Source organism: Ceratotherium simum, chromosome X, assembly GCF_057802395.1.
Source record: "Ceratotherium simum simum isolate JZ-2026a chromosome X, ASM5780239v1, whole genome shotgun sequence".
NCBI classification, from domain to species: Eukaryota; Metazoa; Chordata; class Mammalia; order Perissodactyla; family Rhinocerotidae; genus Ceratotherium; species Ceratotherium simum.
This window is the reverse complement of record NC_141940.1, coordinates 89936832-89942334: the sequence shown is the minus strand read 5'-3', so window position 1 is coordinate 89942334 and position 5503 is coordinate 89936832.

Here is a 5503-nt window from a genome sequence, read left to right as displayed (position 1 = left end):
TATTCTAGTGATTTTGTTAATGAAACCTAATATTTTGTTCCATTTGTTAATATCTCATTTTATCCTTATTAATTCCTACTTTTTACATTGTTTTGACTTTCCTGTTTTTGCATTAAATGTTTGGTTCATTTTTTTCTAGATTCCACTTATAATTTATGCATTAAATACGTGCATTTTCCTTTTAATTCAGTTTTGTCCACATCCTACATATTGGTATTTCACGTGTACTCATTGCTCTTCATTTCTAAACTGTTCATAATTTCATTTTTGATTTTTTTCTTTAATACAAGAATAATTTTATTGCATCATGCTTACACAAAATGTCCCTATGATTTGTTGGGATTTTCTTTGTGATTGTCTACTCAGTAATCTATATTTGTAAATGTTTCCTATTTATTCACTATTGGATTTAAATATGTATACATACACCCATATCCATGCATCATACATAGAGCAGACTCAATAATTGTGCTATTCAAGCAAGTCATCAACTTTTTGTCTGTTTGATCTAAGATAAGTGTGTTAATTTTTGTCTCTGTAATTGAAAATTCATCCCATTATTCTTTTAACAGCTTTATAGATTTTAAATCTATGTTGTTAGGTTCATAAACATGCATTACCATTATGTCTTTTGATGAACTTTTTTTTATTAATATAAAATATCCTTCTTTGTCCTGCTTAATGTTTTTGCCTTTAAATTTATATCCATTTCTCATTATTTTGTTAGCATTTGTCTAATTTTTATTTTTAAATTATTTTTTGAAATTATGAAATATTTCAAACCAAAAGGTATAGAGAAAAACACTTGAGTACTCTACCCAGTTTTAATAGATCTTTATATTTTGCCATATTTGCTTCAGATATTTCTTCTTTTTCTAAATAAACCATTACAGATAGATGCAGTCAAAGCTTCCTGTGTACATCTCCCTTCTCTCCTTCACCTTGCTCTCTCCATAGTGTTCATGAATATCCTGAATTTGGAGGTTCACGTCCCCATGCCTCATATTGGTATAGACACACCTACTTTCTTGGGTTAGTCTTTGGTATATCTTTCTCCATCCTTTTGCTCGCCACATTTTTTCACAATAAAGGTACTCCACTGTTCTTGGATGCTGAAGACAGAGGTGGCACTGCAGTCAGAACACTGACAGATGAGCTGATACATGGGCTCACACATGTAGCTCAAGCCCAAGGGTTGGTGGTGGACCCTTATAGCCCAGAGCCCAGAAAACATCCTATGTTAAATGTGAGCATATCCAAAATCAGTATTTCAGCACCATTCTGGTGGCCTAATCTCGAGAGCCCATGAAGGAAATGTGGTGCCATGCAGCAAAAGCGATCTACTTGCAGTACTAGAACCAGGCCTGGTGACCTGCCCAGATGGCACTGGCCCCAGCTAGTTTCAGGCGAGAGACTTAGAAAATTTAGAGGCAGGCACTCACACAGGGCCCAGAGTCTCCACTTGCAGGGTCTAAGGGCAGGACTGAACAAAGCTATGTCTCTTACAGGTAGCACGTGCTATAGTTGGGCTTGGTCCCGATCTGGTCTGACAACCTTGGTCTTTTAATTCTCTGGCATCTTGGCCTCTCAAATCTCAGGTGGCTCAGCAGCTTTCTGATGCCTCCAAATCAATATCTTTTGTCTTTTATCAAATTTTTCAGTTGTTCTCAGCAGGACCATTGGTCTACTAAAAGCTTCTCTGTCATCATCAAAAGCAGAAGTTTCTCTAAATAGATTATTGTTTCTCCTCCAACGTGTAACAAAAACTAAGTTGAATGCAGGCATCCTTTTTGTGAACAGAGAAGAAGAATTTCCCACATATATTTTCCTCATCACCCAGGGATGACCACTTCAGATGGAGACATCATATGTCACTGCAGGATCAGTGACATTTGAGGGTGAGGAAGAAAGACAGCTTTCAAAGCCTAAAAACAAAAGGTACTATGTAGGACACAATAATTGTAAATACCAAATAACCTGGGGGAGCCTTCCTTGCCCATAGACCAGGTAACTATAATTCTCCAATATCACATCTCCACACACAGTCCTCTGAGCAGGGCCCAGATGCTACCAATCTTGCCAGGTGAAGTCCTCAGCCTCATCCTCAAATGTCACTGATCCTGCAACGACACATGATGGCTCCATCTGAAGTGGTCATCTGTTGGAGGAGGTAATTGAGAGGACGTGACCACCAGTTGACCCACAAGCTGGACCCCCGTAGAGAAACAGCTCCTAGCAGTGTACACAGGCTCCTCCAGGTAGAGCCGCTCATGAAGGAATAGCATATCATGGTAAGAACTTCCCTTCCTATCAAGTGGGGGGGTTGAGAATACGTTCCATTGACCACCCCCGCCCCAACCCCGCCATGGCTCAAACTCCCACTTTGACTAAGTGGCGTGACTGTTTACAGCAGAGGAATACCCTATCCACCAGCCCACTGTTTCTAGAAATGCAAGTGCTACTAGGCCCTGTAGAGTATGTAGATCCTGCAAATGCCCCCACCCCTATTCCTGTGGCAACCCCACAGCCTGTAGAGTGCAAGTGGTAGAAATTCCTGCTGATGCCTGGTGATCACTCATGAGCCCTGGCCACTAACCCTTTGCACTGACAGTTGGGCTGTTCTAAAGGGATGAACCCTATGGCTTGGAAAAAGGGAAGCCAAGGGGTGGATGATCATGAATAAGGCCTTGTGGGGTCAGGATATGTGGAAAGACATTTGGGTTCACCTGCAAGAGGCTAAGGCAGTCCTCACTGTCTTCCATGTCCCAGTTCATAAGGCACTGACATCCCCTGGCAATCAGGAAGCTGATGCCCTAGCCCAGGTAGAAGCCCTAGCAACTAACCTTTAAGTAAATACAGCAGATTGGGCCGGCCCCGTGGCTTAGTGGTTAAGTGCGCGCGCTCTGCTGCTGGTGGCCCGGGTTCGGATCCCGGGCGCGCACCGATGCACTGCTTGTCTGGCCATGCTGAGGCCACGTCCCACATACGGCAACTAGAAGGATATGCAACTGTGACATGCAACTATCTACTGGGGCTTTGGGGGAAAAATAAATAAATAAAATTATTTAAAAAAAAAAATACAGCAGATTGGGCACATAAAAAAGAGCAGCCACTGTAACACCCAGGTAGGACAGCATATTGCCAAGGATGCCAGATTGTCCTTGAAATACAGTGACTTGGTTAATGCAGTAACAGCATGTCTTGTGTGTTCTAAATAATGCCCAAAGCAGCTGCCAAAGGAGTCTGGGGCCATCCACTGGAGTTCCAAGCCGGTGAGGGATTGGCAAATTGATTAGATTGGCCCCCCCTCCCTCTGAGTGAAGGTTTTAAATATGTCTTGGTTTGTGTGGACACTGCATCTGGCCTAACCCAAGCTTTCCCCTGTCACCATACAAACCAGGCAGCCACCACTGGAGGATTTGAGAAGCTGAGTACTATGTACAAATAACGCTTGTGGAATAGACAGTGATCAGGGGTCACATTTCAAAGGTCATGATGTGCAAGACTGGGGCAAAAGAACATGACATTGAATGGAGGTTCCATCTCCCCTATAACCCACAAGTAGCAGGGTTGGGAGAAAGGACGAATGGAATATTAAAGCAGCAGATTAAATTACTAATAGGTAAAACCACCTTGGCCAGGTGGACTAAAGTACTGTCCCAGGCTTTAATACATTTGAATGATCAACCAGTAGGGCATGTTGTCCTATATGCCAGACTGGGGACCCTTGCTGAGACACCCAACACTGTGAAGGTATGGAAGCTGCAGGACATAGCAGCCATTGCCCCGACTCTCACTGTGGATCAATGTGCTATGCTGCTGAGAACACCAAGCCCCATCATGCCTGGGAAAGGTGTCATCTACTGGAATCTGCAGTGGGATGTCCCACTGGGATGGGTGAGTTACTTTGAGTAGTTCCCCTCACCCAGGGGAACTACTCAATCTCCACTGGGATCCCACTGCCCTGCTGCAAGCTGGACCTATTAAAATGCACTATGCCTGGACTGGAACATGCACCATAGAAAGAGGGAAGAAGGTGGGAGTCCTCATCTGGCATACCCTACCCCCAGTCCATCTCCTCACACCTGACAGTGCTGCCTCCCCTGGCCAACATGTATGGTATGCACGACCAGTCAAGTTCCTAAAGCTGCCAACCTCCCTTTCCTCAAGGCCATATGGGCACGTTCTGTTTTCCACTGGTACAACCATTTGGCTGCCGTCTCTGTCCCTCCATTGGCCTGGAGGATGTTGTAGTACACATAGAAGCCCTTACTAAATTCATCCAATAAGGCTTAAATGATAGCCAACAGAGTCTGTCCTTACTAAACACTGAAATGTCTTTTAATGAGAGAAGCTGTCCTCCAAAATAGGATGGCCTTGGACATTGTTACTGCCTTGCAAGGAGGCACCTGTGCCATTATCCAAACAGAATGTTGTGTGTTCACACCTGATGAGTCTGCTAACCTATCATGTTTATTAGATCACATGAGACCACAAGTGAATCACCCTGAGTGATCCAACCTCCAGCCTAGGGAGAATTAACAAATCTGTGGTTTGGATCATGGGGCTCTTGGTGGAAAAAACTGTTATTTATTTTGAGAATTATCTTAATCTGTTTTCTCTTGCATGCGCCTATACTGTTGCTATGACATCTGCCTCCAGTGCAGCCACATAACCTCCAAACAAGCCACCTATGCTCCAAAAAACCCCTTGCTGACCATTCAAGGCACACTGCAGAAGAGGGGGCGTGTAAGTTTGTAAGAGCTGGTCACAAGGGGTGGAGTATTGGAGGTGGTCATCAAGAGGATGTGATCACTGGTTGACCCGTGAGCTGGACCTGGGCAATGGGAGGCTCCTCACCCCCTCCCCTGTCCTTGGAGTGTACATTCTGCCCATTGTTCCCAAGCATGCAGCCTTGAGAGAGCAATGTGTTGTTGAGACCATCTGGACTGTACATGTGACTGAACCAATTAAGGCCTCTATATAAACTTGTAAGATTCTGGCAGGCAGCTGCAGAGATCTACTCATCTTGTGGCCACCCAAGAAAAGCCTTGTAAGTAAGTTCCCTTGCTTATTAAACCTGCCACCTACCAATCTGGAGTGGTCTGCCCCTTTCTTCCGTCTCTCCTTGCCCTCCGTGTATGGGGGCAAGTTTGCGAAAAACATAACCCCTGGGTGATTAGGAAAAGATATATGGGATCTTCTTACCTCTGAAGTGCTGAAAATGTTCAGAGGTGAAAGACTCCACATCGCTTTTGGACCCTGGAGGAAATATTTGTTCTCTCACCTTCCGAAGGAAATGGCCAGACTTCACCAAGATATAATTGGGCAACTTCCTTGTGTAGTCCCTGAAGCTGCCTCTTCCTCAGTCTTCAGAGGCCCCCCAGCCCAAGCAGGTGCCTTAAATCCTGATTCATGTCCTCTTACAGGGTATGAAGTTACCAAACCAGACCTGATCTTCACGTTTGAGAAAGAAGAGCCTTGGATGGCAGAGAGAAAAATC